At 41.7% G+C, this 17,884-nt stretch overlaps 1 long non-coding RNA gene across 1 annotated transcript; it reads left to right on the top strand.

The window, feature by feature from the left end:
• The first annotated feature begins 14,708 nt into the window (after nucleotides 1–14,708).
• On the top strand, nucleotides 14,709–15,604 carry LOC143336501 (uncharacterized). Its single transcript, XR_013078532.1, has 3 exons — nucleotides 14,709–15,075; nucleotides 15,276–15,452; nucleotides 15,545–15,604. It is a non-coding gene; the product is annotated as an uncharacterized LOC143336501 (long non-coding RNA).
• The last annotated feature ends 2,280 nt before the right edge of the window (nucleotides 15,605–17,884 follow it).

Here is a 17,884-nt window from a genome sequence, read left to right as displayed (position 1 = left end):
GTATCTGTGCTGAAATTTGTCTCCAGTGGTCACACTCATGGATGAACCAACTTTTCATGAAAAATTTGAAGGGCAATGATGTTATTTCTAAGAGTGGTCCTGGAGAACCATGGCATTTGCCAGCTACCAGAACCACTGGATGTGTAGATGTGGGTCTGCTCTAGACCTTTCCCTCAGCATCTTAAATAAATAAAAGCATTATGTTCTAAGCGAAATAGGTCCAAGCAGTTTTCAAAGCATATTGCCTTTTCATTAAACAGAGATTGAGGATTGAGAGGAGACCTTGGAGGGGTTTCTGGGTGCTTTGCTGTTCAGTGGAAGAGGCAAAACAAGCTTTTCATTCCAACTTTGGCACATTCTCTCAAAGTGGGGCTTAAAAGAGGCAGTGTGGAGGTTGGGCTTCTCAGTGTGCTTTTAATGTTTTCCCAGGCACATCCAAAATAAAAGTCCCACAGTGCCTTTGTTGCTGATGGTTGCACAACTTCAGCAAGACTACCTGGTGTTTTTTCATGGACCTGCACAGCTGAAGTGTTAACTCCTAGATGGCAGATACATTATAGAAACTTTCTTCAGTGAATTAATAGTCTTCATTCATTGTTAAAAAAAAGACTGAATGGCATGAAGCAAAACAAATTCATCCAATTCATCAAGAGCTACTGCATTTTAACTTGATCAGCAGCACATCAAATGGCTTCACCTGATTTTCAGTGAGAAATTTTTGTGACATTGGGATGAGCTTTATCTGAGCTTAGTTCTTCCAATGAACTGTTACGTTGTTTTAAACTATATGATACTTAACTAAACTTAACTACACCAATCCTGTTAATTGTGCTGTATATACATACATGATACGAAAAAAAGTATTAGAAATGCCTGTCAATGTGATACATTGACATAACAACATCACTATTAATTACACTCTCAAAAATGATCATAAAGTTGGAAAAATCCTGTCTGTTACATTGTCACACACACTGACACACCCAAGGCTTCTACTTGAAATTGCCACCAAGGTGTTTAGCATAGCCTAATTAATTAAACCCACGATGACAATCCACAAATGTGCACCATAATTGGTAAACATTTCACTATCCATAAACATGCAATTTTTTGTGTTGTGTGGTCATATCAACGGAGTGATTTGCAAATATGCATAATTTACTCTGTAAACACACATTTTAATTTCACAAACATGATGGTGTCTTGACATTTAGAACTTCCCTTCTATTTTTTTTAACATAATTCTGTCTAATTTGTACTGCAGCAGATCTGTAAAAACAAAACATCTACAGATGTGAGGTGCACTTAGTAGGTACCCCAGCAATGACATTCCCTCGACTGGTCCAACAGAGCTATAGTACTAGAAGAAGGCTAAAACAAGTGTCTAGTTAGCATCTGAATCCATACAACAAGAGACAACAAAGAAAAGGACACCAGCCTGGCTTCATCGAGGAGGTGAAAGACAAAGTGGAGCATCTTTACTTAACCAAGGGGTGGGGAACCTCTCGCCTCTGGGCTGCATATGGCCCGCAAGACCATTTGATCCAGCCTGCGTGGCATACATAAATATAAAAAAAGCAACTTTTTTAGTGATGAAGAAAATAACATAAAATAGGAGATTAACATACTCTTCTGAGTGGTTCCTGGTCGCAACACACAAGGAGCAGTTGATATCACATCAATGCATCATGGCAACTTTGAAAACAAAAGCAGATACAGAGTGTTCTGCTTCCCAACTTTTTTTTATTTTGTTGTCGAAATAAAGGCATTCCAATGTGCCCTAAGTTAGATTGTGTGAACATGCTCACAGTATAGAAAAAGGCCAATCTCAAGCATTACAGTTACAAGTGCAACTAGAAAGGAGTAACACTTTGCATTTTCCTATTCTCCAAGAACAAAAGCCTGTTATGACATCTGAATATGCAGTTGAGTGTGCAAACTCTGTCAGGCATTTGGTGGGAGGTTACAGGACATCAGAGATGGGGACTTGAGTTTGCGACTCGGACTCGAGTCGCACTTAAGTCGCACACAGAGAGACGTCAGACTTGACTTGGACTCGTGCTCAAAAGACTTCAGACTTGACTCGGACTTGTGTTTTGGGACTCGTGAACAATCATTGTGTTTTCTTTTTTCTTTTCTTTTCTTTTTTTTGGCATATTAGGATTGGGGAAACTCTGAAACGTCTGACAAGCTTGATGTCATTCCCTCCTTTTTGACATGGTAACCATGGTAAATATATTACGCATCGGGTGCGCGGCTCGCGGCCCCACGCATTAGTACCTCAGATGACACTACGGCGACCGACACACCGGCAGCTGCTGCTGTATGCTTTGTAATTATGTCTGGTTATAAAAACTTCAAACAAGACGGCACCAACAAAAGAAGCGCTGACTGCAAAGTCTGTGGTACCAAGATTAAGGACGCTGGATCAACCACATCAAGTTTTATCAGGCACCTGAAAACTCACCCAGATAGGTCTGTCACATTAGCGCATATGGACGGCTAGCAAACATGTTTAGCTCAGCATCAGCTATGTTTAACTTAGCTTGCTACCAGCTTTGTAACTGAATATTTGAATAGATGAGTGAATGTTAGTTTGCTTGTCATACTTACTTGCACGGAGCGGCGTTAACATGACGTTTATTGGGTAACGTTATTCATCTATGTTCCTACAATGCCTACAATGCCTTTGACTGGGTGAGGTGTAACATTTTCTATATTTTTGTTCTTATTATGGTCTGACTGAGCCTGCACAATAGGGGGCAAGATATATTCTAACTGTATGTTCATGCTGGAAGAATACAGTTTCCTTTAAAGGAAATCATTCATTGTGTGTTTTCTTCATATTGCATTGCAGTACCCTGTTTAAAGTGATCATATAACAAACAACTAATCAGTACTGATACTTTATGTTAATAGATAAAGGAGAGATAATAATACAGTAGATGCTTTGAATTTCTTAGATATAGCTGTGCAGTATTCTTAGTAGACCGAATAGCAGCGGATGATAGAAGGCTCATTAAAACAAGAAGAGACATGAGAGATTTATTTTTTAGAGACTTGAGACTTGACTTGAACTCGTGACCACAGACTTGAGACTTGACCAAGTCTCATGCTACAAAGACTTGAGACTTGACTTGGACTCGTGACCAAAGACTTGAGACTTGACTTGGACTTGTGAACATCTCTGCAGGACATGAAAAGTAAATAAAAGGAACATACACTGTTCAAAAATATTAAGGGAACTCTTAAGTCACACATCGGATCATGATGAACAAATTATTCAAGTCCTGGGGGATCTCCTCCCAGACCTGGATCAGGGCATCGGTAAGCTCCTGGACAGTCTGTGGTGGTACTTGCCGGCATTGGATGTACCAATACATAATGTCCCATAGGTGCTCAATTGGATTTAGGTCAGGGGAACATGAAGGCTAGTCAATGGCATCAATGCCTTCATTATCCAGGAACTGCCTACACACTCTGGCCATATGAGGCTGGGCATTGTCCTGCACCAGGAGGATCCCAGGGCCCACTGCAACAGTGTAAGGTCTGACAATTGCTCCTAGGATTTCATTCCAGCACCTGACAGCAGTCCCGGTACTATTGGCTATGACATGGAGGTCTGTGCGACCCTCCAAGGACATGCCTCCACAGACCATCACTGACCCACTGCCAAACCGGTCATGCTGGATGATGTTACAGGCAGCATAACATTCAACATAGCATCTCTGGACTCACTGACACCTGTCATATGTACTCAGTGTGAACCTGCTCTCATCTATGAAGAGAATAGGGCGCCAGTGGTGGACCTGCCAGTTCTGGTGTTCTCTGGCGAATGTCAGTCGAGTTGCACGGTGCTCTGCTGTGAGCACAGCTCCCACTAGAGGACGTCAGGCCCTCATGTCACCCTCATGGAGTCTATTTCTGACAGTTTGGTCAGAAACATGCACACCAGTAGCCCGCTGGAGGTCATTGTAGGGCTCTGGCAGTGCTCCTCCTGTTCCTCCTTGCACAATGGAGCAGATACCGGTTCTGTTGCTGGGTTGATGCCCTTTTACGGCCCTGGCCAGCTTTTCCTGTGCAACGGCTGGTCTCCTGGTATCTCCTCCATGCTCTTGAGACTGTGCTGGGAGACACAGCAAACCTTCTTCCAACCACACCTATGCATGTACCATCCTGGAGGAGCTGGACTACCTGTGCACCCCGACCGGGCTGCAGGTACCACCTCATAATACCAGTAATGACAAGGACACTAACAGAACTCAAAACTAGAGAGGAATCAGTCAGGAAGGATAAGGAGAGAGCAATTGTCTGTAGCCACCACATGCAAAACCTGTTAGGCTTCTGCCACTAAATTTGTTTGGACCCAAGGATGTAGACCTGGACACAGGACTTATGAAAAAAAACCCAATGATTTATTAACAAGAAGGAATAACAAAAAGTGCACTCGTACGAGTGGATAACAACAAAACTAAAGGCGCACTCAAAAGGAGTGGAAATAACAAAAGGAGCTCCGATGAGGCGAGTTTGAAGACTAGGCATGCGTGGAAGCAGCAGGTAGGCACTGAAACAAAGAAGCACTCTGTAAGTGGTAATTCTATACCATGGAACATTAGCTGAGACTCTGGAGGAGAGGAGGAAAAGAGACGTAGTACTCACGCTATATAGACCAGACACCATCATGGAAGGATAAGGAATAATCCGGCACAGGTAGGAGAGGGCTCTCTCCTCAAATACTGCGCCAATCGGAACAATGCCTCTCAGGTGAGCCCCTGAAGGGGCGGAGCTGACTGGGAGCATGGAAACGCCCAGCTACATAGACAGGGGAGAACAGACAGACAACAAACACTAGGAAAAAGGGCAAGGAGACACACTAGGAGAGACAGGTAAGCAGGATCCCAACAAAACCATTCCCTTTTTGGGTGTTGAATTCCTTTTTTCCTCTCCATTGCAAATTTTGTCATTTTCATTTGCACCAAAGCAGGTGTAATTGAGTCACAATAACTTGCGCTTCCTAAATGGACCAATTGATATCCCTGAAGTTTAACTGACTTGGTGTTATACTGTGATCATAAAGTGTTCCCTTAATGTTTTTGAGCAGTGTGTTTGCAGGTCATTTAATGTGGCAAAAAAAGTATACAAAATAGATAAAATTAGCTTAGCATTAAACATCTACAGCAGTAAAATGCAACTGATATGCTAGACATGTTACTTAAAGTGCTAGATATTGTACTAAATATGATAAATATGTTACTTAATTTATATTATTGTTAAATTGATTTCTAATACATGAAAAGGGTACCATGTACTAAAAGGAGTAGTAGACTGTCTGAAAGTCTTTAAAGTCTCATGAGAGTAGAAGATAACAGAGGTAGACTGATTGAATCACCACATCTGTTAGGCTTGTGTTTGGCACCTGTTGAAGACATCAGTATCTAGATGATGCAGTGTGCATTGTAATCAGACAGCAAAGTTATTTAGATATGAAAAAAATGCGTCGTTCTCCAATAGGTGTAATCAAGTTCTAGTTTCATTCAAGTATCAGTTCCAAGAATCCACCAAAGGCAGTTGCCCTTATTTTCTTTTCATGAGGCCAGCATGAGCCTTGATCTGGTCTAATCTTGTCCTGTTTCCTTTGAACCTTAACATTATGCTCTTTCTTTCATCTCAACATAAACAGTTAAAGAAAAGTACTCCAGCAGTGGCGTAGCCAGGATTGTGGGCCACTGTTTTTTTTCAACAATTGTCGCAAAATTAAATAACACGTGATTTCATCACAGATCAGACAATTAATGGCAAACAATAATGGGCTACACTGATAAATAGATTATGCTTTATTCATCTCCGAGGGAAATTTAAGGCACGACCTACATGCATGCGTGTGATTTTAACATCGAACATAAAGACTTGTCAAATAGCTAGTCAAGACCATGGAGAAGAGAATCATATAAAGTAGCCTGGGCTAAATATGAGCAAAAACACGTACACCACACTAAAAGGTTGTAGGCAATTGCGAGTATATATATACAAATAAAGCATATTACCTGGGCTGCAGTAATCAAATCTAAAATCAGCAGACTTGAAGCAATCACTGTCATACATCATGCATAAAATTTTTAGCTTATTTAATATGCAACAGTAAATTTGTTACTGATAAGTAGAGCAGGGCCAAAGAGGTGTGCTACCATTCAAGTCAAATGGTATGATGCCATTGTCCTCCAATGCACAGCATGGCATGGTCACAGGTATTGTTTACCTCAGTTATATGTTGGAGGGACACTGTTTCACACAAACTGCAATAGAAGCTTGTCACCTGCAGCTGTTCATCTCACAGTTCATTGTGACTTGAAGTATTTCTCCCTGCAATATTTAAAACGGACCAAATAGCACCAAATATGTTCATGCCTCACCTTGTTGATTCCCAAGAATTATGGCTGTTCCTGGATTGTGGATCATGGTTGTGCCTATTGCCGTGGCCCTACTTTATGGCCATTGCAATTATTATTGGTCATATTCCTATTATTATAGCATTACATTTCCTATAGCTGCTTCACAATAAAAGCCTTCCACATGTGATGCACCAGCAGCAACTTAACATAACTGAAAGTGATCAGTAAACAGTAAAATAAGGCTGATATCCTATAGTAATAGGAATTGAACACTAGATCAGGTTGATTCAGATAGAAGCTACAAAATTACTGAGAGCTGCACATAGAGAGTTTAAATAGAGCTTTCTCTCTGCTCACCAACACAGCCACTTATTTTGAGGCAGTCAGCATAAGACACAGCTTTCGGTTGAGGGAGGAAACAGCCATGGGTTGTCAAATCTGTTACTGGGCAGGACCACAAAAGTGCGACTCAGCATGACTGTCCCCTGCTGTGAAGCTGCAGTGGAATCATTTGTCATCACAGCTTGGCATGAATTGGTAATAAACTGCACCAGTTGAAAAAAATGCCTAACAACATTACAATGTTTTAATGGTTTAATTGAAGTTGTTTCCATTGCACTGCATCGACAACTTGCATTCCATACACACAAGAACACACAGTTTGCACAAGATAGTAAGTACAATAAACAGCAGTATGAAGGTGTTACCCAGCCGCTACCTAGGATGTCATGCACTTAAAACTGTTAGAAGGGGTGTTCAAGTGATGTGGCTACACAGGGCCTCATGCTTCTTCGAGGCCTTGTAATATATTTTTTTTAAACTACATACTTAAAAGCAAATTGTTTATCAGTGCAAAAAGGGCAATGCACAGTCTGTCTATTTCTTAAATGATATGCAAGATGGATGAAAAATGTGCGTTGAGTGCAATTTTCTCTGAATTCACAAGACTCACAAAAAAAAAAGTGCACGTCTCCTCTCTTCTCCTTGTCCTGCAATGTGGTCTTGTAAGATGTGTTGTCAGTGTCCCGTGGGTCCTGAAAGTGCACACACAGTCGCTGTAAATACAGGGCCTGTTAGCTCCTTCTCTGTGCTTCAGACGATAGTGCTTGAAGAGACCCTCTTGGTTTGTGCAGGCAAAATCACAAAATTTGCACCTCATAGGACAACTGCAACAAGAAATAAAAGTCCAGTTACTTGATAAAATAAACAAATAAATAACAAAACATACACTCAAAAAATGTGCAGCATATACAGCATATAAGACCCTCCATACACAAACTTGTCAGTCCACCAATTTAGCATTTAATTTAATATTTGGTGCTGTCTTATAGTTTGTGTTGTCATACATACTGGTGGTATAAACTGATTAGATACATGGTTTTATTTTTCATCTCCTACACATTTGTTTTCACTCTGGTCCAAACCGCATCACTGACAGAGTGTCATGTTTACATGACTAATGACTGTAAAAATTAGTCTCTAAAGTAACACTAAACTTTAACATCAAAGACATACGTGCGCAGTACACCAGTTATTGGTAGCACTGCTCATTTTGTTTAATAAATGAGCTCCAGTTCGACTGTAGCTGCACTAACGGAGCTAACAGAGCTAATGGAGCTAACGAAGCTAACATAGCTAACTGGTAAACAGATGTACATTTTCGGCAGTATGAGGCATATCTGATACTGGTATTGGAATCGGAACAACTCTAGTCTGGTTCAGTGTTATATCTTGATGACTCTGGCTGTTTAATTTTAGCTTGGTAACATGTTTTGAGTTTCTACCTTGAGGCTACCTTGCTAACACAACATACACAACGTGTACACAGCCCTCATACAATGACTACAGGTAGCGAGTGAGCTCAGTGTATCTGTGTGCTCCCCAGTGCCCGCTCATACTAGGCTGTGCACCCATTTGTTTATTTAACAATGATTAAGTTACTGGCATATTTAAACAAGTCCTTCCCATTTAATTTATACATGATTTATGCATTGAAAGAACTCTCTTTAGCCGTGAGAGGGATACTTCTCCAGATCCCAATGTTAAAAGGCCAATAAATATATAATAAAATAAAGTATATATATACATATATATACATATATATGTATATATATACTTTATTTTATAAAAATACCTGGACGGGCATTTTAGAACCATATTGAGCAAAATACTCACCTTGAGAGTAAAAAATCTCGAGATGTCGGCAGCACATGGACACAGTGTGGTTGTGATGGAACCCCTGCAGATACGCATTGGAGACCCCCAGTTCTTGTTCTCTAGTTTTCTAGAACTTGTCCTGACCTCAAATGTATAGTTTTGAGGTTTGCTAACTCAAGTTATTAAGTGAGACCAACTTTAGCCAGGAAACTTGAAAACGATAGTTGGAATACATATGTTGATTAGTTTACAACACAACTCAACCTTTTTTGTTTAGTTAGCTGAAAAAAATATGGTTAGGCCAACAACTTTAACAACTTTTTATTTTTAGTGCAGTAACAAGTTTCAAAAAACTTTGGACAGGGTCATGTTTACCACTCTGTTGCATCACCTCTTCTTTTAAAAATACTCTGTAAAAACATTTGGGAACTCAGCAGACCAACTGATGTAATTTTGAAAGTAGAGTGCCTCAGGACCTGTACGCCTCCAGGACCCTGAGGCGTGCAGAAAAGATTGTGGCTGATCCCTCTCACCCCGGACACAAACTCTTTGAGTCACTCCCCTCTGGCAGGAAGCTGCGGTCCATCAGGACCAAAACCTCACACCACAAGAACAGTTTTTTCCCGTCTGCTGTCAGCCTTACCAACAAGGCCCGGAACCCCCCCTGACACTCTTCACATTCCACCTCGGACTCATTTTGTCACATTGATATAAATACAACTCTATGCGTTACATTAACGCTCAACTTGGACTTCTTTCTGAAAAACGGACTGTGTTTCCGGAAAATAGCAAACAACAAAAAACAGACTTGTGTATATATATTTAAATTGTTATATTTTATGCTCTTATTTTAGTAGATGTGTCATGCACCAAATTCACCAGAACAAATTCCTCGTATGTGTAAAAGCGCAATAAAGCTTTTTCTGATTCTGATTCTGATTCTGATTCTGGTTTGCCCATTCAGGCTTGATATATGATTTCAGTTCCACAGTAGTTTGGGGTCTCCTTTGTCATATTTTACATTTCATAATGCGGCAAGGGGTGACGAATCGCAGGCCGGCCAGTTTAGCACCTGGACTCTTTACTACGGAGTCATGCTGTTGTAATATGTGCAGAATGTGATTTGCCATTGTCTTGCTGAAATGAGCAAGGCCTTCCCTGAAAAAGACAATGTCTAATTGGTACTTCTAAGTGCTTTCAAAGGCACCTGAAGTTGCGTGTGGTTCTAGAGGATTTTTCGCTTCTCATCCAAGAGGCCTCTTCAGTTCTAACTGACTGATGGCTTCCCACCAGGCATTTATCCCTTTGCAGAATCATAGATCCACCCGACTATCATGTGAGTCGTTAGGGTCATATGAGTCATGGTGTAAATGGAACTGCACTAATGCACCCATATACCATCACAGATGCTGGCTTTTGAACTATTTGCTGATAACAAGCTGGATGGTCCCTCACCTACTCAGCCCGGAGGAGCTGTATCCATGATTTCCAAAAAGAATTTCAAATTCAGACCACAGGAGTTTTCCATTTCACCTCAATCCATTTTAAATGAGCTTAGGACCAGAGAAGGTGGCAGCATTTCTGAATCTGGTTTATATATGGTTTTCTCTTTGCGTGGTAGAGTTTAGTTGCATTTGTGGATGGAACTAGGAACTGTGTTCAAAGGCAATGGTTTTTGGAAATGTTTCTGAACTGTTGCATCGATGTCCATTGAAGAATCATGTTTATTTTCAATGCAGTGCCCTCTGAGGGCCTGAAGATCACAGCCATCTAAAATTGGTTTTCAGCCTTGTGCCTTGCGTACAGTGGTTTCTTCAAATTCTTTGCATCTTTTAATGACATTATGTGCTGTAGACAATTAAAACCCCACATTCTTTGCAATTTTACATTGAGACATATTATTCTTAAATTGTTGCACTATTTACCAGCACAGTCTGTCACAGAGTGGTGAAGAGCTCTTAAAACTTTAAACTTGAGGCAGCATATTTAAACATTATACTGAGGAACTGAATTTAAGTCTGGCTGTCCCAGGATGAAGAATACATGGAAATCACTTTCATTTCAACATGAAATTTAATATTATTTGTGATAAATACAAACTGAATTTTCTAATCAGTTCTATTAGCTGCAATTCAAGCAGTCTAAAACAGACTTGGCTGCAAAGCAGGACCAAGCATGAAAATGATATATATTTTCTGTGGTCTCATCACTCTTTTAGTGTATGAATGATGTGCTGTGTAAAGCTTAGTTATTACCTACCAAACAGGGAAAAAAACAAAAATTCCTGCATCACCAACTGAATGCATGTAGATCCCATCACAAAAAACCTATGCATACAGTGTTTACTGATGCAATTTAATCATTGTATCATACGCATCTGATTTTTAAAACCCTCTGCAACCACTAAGTAAACGCAAACACAGGTATAGGTTGTCAGAAATTAACTTTGTTGCATTTGAAACTGTTGTCATAACTTCTCAGGCATCATCCATCATACGCAACATTTTCTCAGGCTTTTTCTGCAGGCCTGCTGATGAGTAGTGTGATACCCAATCTTACATTCTTCAGGGCTTTTAGAACTTTTGCTGAAACAGTAGGGAAGAGAGGTGGTGGTTTGGGCTGAATTGCTGGGGAAGGTGATTAGTACAGAAATACCACAGAAATATCTCTCATTAAACTACAGGCAGACTGCCGTCCCAGCAGCCATCTGGAGGCCTTTTCCTCACTCTCTTTTACTGACAAATGATAGGCTTTTATGACCATCAGAAACCCATCTGGTGACATAAATTCAAACACACATTTTTAAAAAAGCCTGGTGAGATTCAGAGTGTAGATACATATTGTAGCAACCCTGCAGTGACACAGTCAGTCATATTATATTGTGTTACGTTAATGTTGAGTTCTGTGATGTCCGGCTGTCTGTGAACGTGTTCAATAGGGAGGTATGTGGTTGGATGAGAGAGCGAGGGGGCGGGTGTGTGTGCCGTGTGTATGTGTTGAGGGATGCGGACGTATGTGAGAGGGAAGAAGAGTGTAGAGTTAGTTACAGACTGCTGTTGCAGATATTGTTTTTCTTTTGGCGTTGTTGTGGCTGACAACAACTGTTCTTTATTAAAGAAAAGCTTCATAAGTTTATAAGTTAGTTGCAATTTTTTTCTTGCTATATACTTCTAACATCTTTTCTTATATAGTGTATTTTTAATGAAGCAAAGGTTTTGGTATTATATAACTATCAAAGCAATGTGTAGAAATACATTAGTAAGTAAAACATGCATCATTGCAGTCATGAATGACTAAACAAGTGAGTAACCATCGCTATGTGAATTTGTTTCTTTTCAGTGGAATTCATAGGTCACTGGCGTATGCAGTGTCCAAAAACACTAACTTGCATACTATGGGATTGTGGCTACTAAAGGAATGCCTCCTTAGATTCATTACATATATTTAACCGCAATATGGTGATCTGCCGAAGCAAATTTGAAACTTATATGGATGACTAATAAGAAATAAGTCCTTCAAGCTGAAACTGTCAGTTCCTCTTCATATAAGGGGGAGAGGTGACCTTTTTGTGTGGTGAGAGTTGAGACTATCATCAGTGTGGCCTTCCCTCTTCCATCAGCTGCTGTGTGTCTGCAGTCTTTTCACTAGAACTATGAGGAAACTTGGTCAGGTACAAGTCCTGGTCCACAAAGTGTTGGTTGCACACACTGATTGTGCAACAGCTCCATGTTATGATACACACATTGCCTCAACCTGGCTCAATAACTGAATGAAACCGAAAAAGTGTATTGTGAAAAAATTTACAATAAGCTTTACATGCAAGCAAGTTCAAAATTACAAATCATTATTCTCATGTTGAAATGTTATTAATGAAGCTTTGTTGCCCACCTGTTTATGACAGTCACATTACCTTGTATAAATACACAAACTCTACAACCTTTAAAAATTAAAATATATATTTTTTGGTGAGACAATGTCAGAGAAGTGTTGATAGAAGCACAGTCAGTGATCATCACCATCAGCACAGGCTACCCTGAGGGCTGTGTCCTGAGCCCTCTGCTGTTCACCCTGTGTCATGTGTCAACATGACTGCAACCCCAGGGCTGTCACCAACCACTTTGTGACGTTTGTGGACGACACAACATTGGTGGGCCTTGTCAGGAACAACAACGACCTGGCCTACAGAGAGGAGGTGGAGCAGCTGGTGGGTTGGTGCAGAGACAACAGCCTGATCCTGAACTTGGACAAAACCAAAGAGATCATAGTTAACTTCAGGAAGAACCAGCCCAGCCATGCCCCACTTCTCCTCAACAACATGGTTGTGGAGGTGGATAGCAGCACATCACAGACAACCTCACCTGGTCTATGAACATCATGCCACTGGTCAAGAGTGTACAGCAATGCCTGCATTTCCTGCGCAAGATGAGAAGAGCACACCTGTTCCCACCCATCTGCACTACATTCTACAGAAGCACTATAGAGAGCATCTATAAACTATAGATGCCATAAACTATTCAAGACGGTGACACATGCACAATGCAAGGCTCAGCGTCTCACTAGAATATGCAATATAGTTTTTCCTACTGGTTTCGAGCCTGTTCGCTCATCACAGCTTTGCAAACACTTCCTACACCAGACAGCAGCTTTTGGTTCTAAGATTTTGATGCACAAGCAGTGTATTCGACAAACTGCAGCTCCCCCAAGAGATTGCCAGGACAGTGAGGCCGACCGACTCAGCTACGACGTCATGATTTTCACTGAAACGAGGCTTAACTACAGCATCCCAGACAACGTGATAGAGCTTGAAGGGACACCGCATCCTCAGAGCAGAAACAGCGGCAGAGCACTCGGGTAAGGTCAGGGGCGGAGGAGGACTGTGTAACTACATGAACAAAACTTGATGTACAGACTCTGTTATCAATGGGAGCCACTGTTCTGCTAATCTGGAATGTCTGAGGATATATCACCCGGATGCTAATGCTAAACTAGCAATGAAAGAACTGTATGCTGCTATCCACAAACAACAAACTGTGCACCCTGATGGAGTCTTCACTGTTGCTGGAGACTTCAACCACTCCACACAGAGGACTGTTCTCCCCAAATTTCACCAGAATGTCTCCTGTCCCACCAGAGGAGACAAAACCCTGGACCATGCTTATACCAATATTCCTTAGGCTGACAAAGCCACCCTGCTCCTCCACCTGGGACAGTCTGATCACCTCTCATTGTTCCTACTCCCCAAGTACACACCACTCATCAGACATGTGAAGCCGTCAGTGAGGACTGCTAAAGTACGGCCAGAGGGAGTGGATATCACACTCCAGCACCAGTTCCAACACACAGACTGGAGTATGTACACCACCCGGGCCACACTAGACTCAGGATCCATTGACATGGACTCATATGACTCCTCCGTTCTGGATTACATTAACATGTGTTGACAACCACCCACACCACCCTTGGACTACAGGTAAACTAAAGGCTGCAGTCACACCCCCCTTCACATCAGCGTGGCTGAGGGTGAACATGTCTCCAGCTTCAAGTTCCTGGGCATCCACAGCTCCAAGGACCTCTCCTGGACCCTGAACTCTTCCACCTTGATAAAGAAGGCTCAACAGCACCTCTACTTCCTGAGGACACTGAAGAAAGTTAACCTGGCTTGTCAAATCCTAGTTAACCTCTACCGCTGCACCAATGAGAGCATCCTGACCAACTGCATCTCAGTATGGTACGGCAGCTGCAATGGTCCAGTATATCACTGGTGCTAACTGCCATCGAGGACCTCCAGCACAAGTGGCGTCTAAGAAGGGCATGCAGCATCAGCAGAGACAGCTCCCACCCCAACCACGGACTGTTTGCCCCCCCTACTATCTGGTAGGAGGTTCAGGAGCCTCCGCTCCCGCACCAGCAGGCACAGGAACAGCTTCTTCCCCATACCTTTTACCCTAACTTTGGGGGAAAAAAAATGGTACATACATAGAGAGACTGAGTAAGATACAGAACCAGGGGTTTCACAAAGGAGTTTCAACAAACTCTGAGTCTAATCCTGAACCCTGAGTTGATCTAGCCTGAAATAGGAAACTCTGAGTTTCCGGTTTCAGAACAGGTGATTTGAGTTAGTTCAATCAACTCAGAGTAGGTTAAGCGTGTGCACCACGACTATAAAAAGCCAATATCAATGGAGCCCCGATTCAACGAGTCACCATGGCAACGGGGAAGAGGAGGGCTACATTTTTTACCCCACTAGAACTGGAAATCTTAATGCGCTCATACGGCAAATTTGAACACGTTTTTAGAAAAAAGTGCAACACCACTGCAGCTGCAAAAGAGAGGGAGACGGCGTGGGAGAACATTGCTGATCGGGTCAATGCGTAAATTTAAATGCAGTCCTTTGCAATCACAATAATATTACAGGGGAAAACTGCTTGAATGGTAGCTCATTAATTTATTTCATGGTGGTGCAATCCCGCGGGGGAGAAGTGCACTTGGCAGCAGCTTAAGATGAAATATAAAAACATTGTTCAAACAGGTAAGACCTCGGCATAATTTAATGGGGGTACCTCATTTTGATCATGTTTTACATTGTAAAGTAAATATTAAGTGGCTGTTTGACTGTGCAGTTGTTTTATCCCCAACATAATGCTGTTTTCACACACATAAATGTCTTCTCATCTATCATATTCTGTTAAATAATTAAGCCTATTTAAACTAACACAGACTTCTGCTCAGCCAACAGAAAGAAGGCAGATGCCCGTAAAATGGGTGGTGGCCCAGCACCGCCACCTCTAACGGAGGCAGAGGAGCTGGCCCTAAGCCAGAATTTAGGAAGGCCAGTGGCTGAGGGAATCCCTGGAGGGAGCTCATCTTCAGAGTTCACCCCTCAAGACACAAGTGCCTTTATAAAATGTAATATGCCTAGGCTTATATACCTTTTTCAGCCTATTCATAAAAATATTTGTTTCCCTTTCATGTTTTTTTTTTTTCTTTTGTCCCAACAGATTCTGATGGTGCTATCTGCCTGGTGGAGCCCCCTCACGCCACAACAGACCTTGTAACTGTAAGTAGGCAATACTCCAAACATTTTGCCAAATGGTCTGGGGCATGGCTGGGCAGCAGCAGGAGAGTCTCTCAACTTCCACTGCACAGATTGACACAGTGAGATGGATGTTCAGTAAACACCAGAGGTTCATTCTGTGGAATTCATGTGCAACTGTATAATTTAATACCCTCCTTATGTATTGTTAACAGTAAAAGAGATTTATAAAATTCACCTGCTGAAAAAAATCCAAAAAACCAACAAAGAAATGCAATACTTGGACCGCCACATTAGGAGGGCAGATCTAGAAATTGAAATACTGGAGCACAAATTGGAGGTGGGTGCATGGTCACAGGTGAATTATGTTAATTATGTTAACTATGGGAACATTAACTAAACTAGCTCTTGTATTTGTAGGAAATAACGAAGACCAAATGAAGTGTGTATTGTGTCTTTATTTGACTGTTGTGGTGGTGGTGATGATAATGGTGACTCAATCTCTGAAGTGACTATGGCATATGGTGTCTCTGACTGCCCTGCCATCCTGAATAGCTGGCAGGTGGATGGGGTCATCATCAGGGTCTTCAATTTGTAGGGCAGGGTGTTGCTCTCCTCTAATAGTGGCAATATTATGAAGAACAACACATGCCACAATAATATCACAGGCCCTCTCGGGGGTCACCCTGAGGTGACGTAGGCACTGGAAACGGGCTTTCAGCAGGCCTATGGTCATATCCACCAGGCTCTCATCCTGCAGTGAGCCCGGTTGAAGTTCTGTTGGGGGCCTGGTTCAGGGTCAGGATAAGGGATCAGCAGCCAAGGTTGGCATGGGTAACCTCTGTCACCCAGCAGAAGGTCATCAAACTCTCCTGTAATGTGTAGTGGACACATCAGAGTATATTAAAGGAGGAAGACAAGTGAATTATATTGTGCAAATCTTTAGGCTGCTTACCACGTTACAGTCTGTTGCTCAGGTTAGACTCACGATAAATCCTTGAGTCATGAACAGACCCAGGCCACATGGCCTCCACATTGGAAATTAGGTATGCAGCATCACATATGATCTTGACAGTGCAGAGAATGACAGATGTTGAACTATGATGCAGTCTTTAACATTTTGAAACAGTAGTCAATCTACATGTACCTGCACATTTATGCTGTGAATGGACTTCCTATTCACATAATCTGCTTCATTATGTGAGGGAGCCGTTATGGGGATGTGTGTGCCATCTATGCAGCCAATCACACTGGGAAATCCTAAAAGAAATTAAAATTACTAATCCCAGTCTGAGGTTGCAGCACAATGTCATTAACAGAATATAATTTATAATTCATTTGGATCTCTACATCATTCACCTGCAATCCTGTGGAACTCCTCCTTGATGACTCTGACAGGTTTATGTCCAGGGAAAACGATGGGTAATAGTCATTTCAGGGCGAGGCACACTTTTCTGACCACCCTGCATACAGTTGCCTTACTCAAGTGCTCTGCATCTCCGACATTATACAAAAACTCCCATTTGCAAAGAAACGCAGTGCAACACACAATATCTGCTGGGGTGTGAGAGCATAACTCCGGCTGGTAATGTTGCAAATGTAAGGACGGATTAGGTTGTGTATGTAGATGATGGACTGTGACGTGAAATGGTACCGTTCAAAAAGATAATTGTCTGGAAATGCCAGAACATCTATGCACGGTCTGATAACCATCTCCTGACGAATATTTCATTTCCTGCGCAGTAATGCTGCACCTTCATCCACGGGGTCATTGTCAAAAGGACATGCCATGTTAGTGGAAAAAAAGTGCCTACTGACTGATCTTTTTTAAATAACAGACGGCAGAACTATGTTATGCCAAAACTCGCCTGCTGACTGAATGAATGAGGAAATCAAATACCGTGTGTGGCTGACAGAGGGCAGAGACAGAGAGAAACTCGAGGTTCATTGAGAAAAACCTGGTCTCAACCAGGTTAGGTTCATAGAGTCTGTTACTATGGTAACTGACCGAAAGCTTAAGTTTCCTCTCTCTGTGAAACAGGCTAGAGTTACCCCTCTTTCTCTGGTTTGAGTTACCTCCCTTTGTGAAACGGAAAACTCAGAGTTTCCTTCATTTCAGGCTTAACAAACTCAGAGTTTTCACTAAACCTGCTTTGTGAAACGGGTGCCAGGACATCAACTTTATAAGTAAGAACATTTATAACATTTATAACTACAACTACTACTACAACGACTGACTCAACGATGACACATTAAAAACTAATTAAACATACATGACAAGACAGTGAATACATAAATGATGGTG

Source organism: Chaetodon auriga, chromosome 18 (assembly GCF_051107435.1).
Source record: "Chaetodon auriga isolate fChaAug3 chromosome 18, fChaAug3.hap1, whole genome shotgun sequence".
NCBI classification, from domain to species: domain Eukaryota; kingdom Metazoa; phylum Chordata; class Actinopteri; order Chaetodontiformes; family Chaetodontidae; genus Chaetodon; species Chaetodon auriga.
The sequence above is the reverse complement of the archived record's forward strand: the minus strand, read 5'-3'. Positions and strand labels throughout refer to the sequence as shown.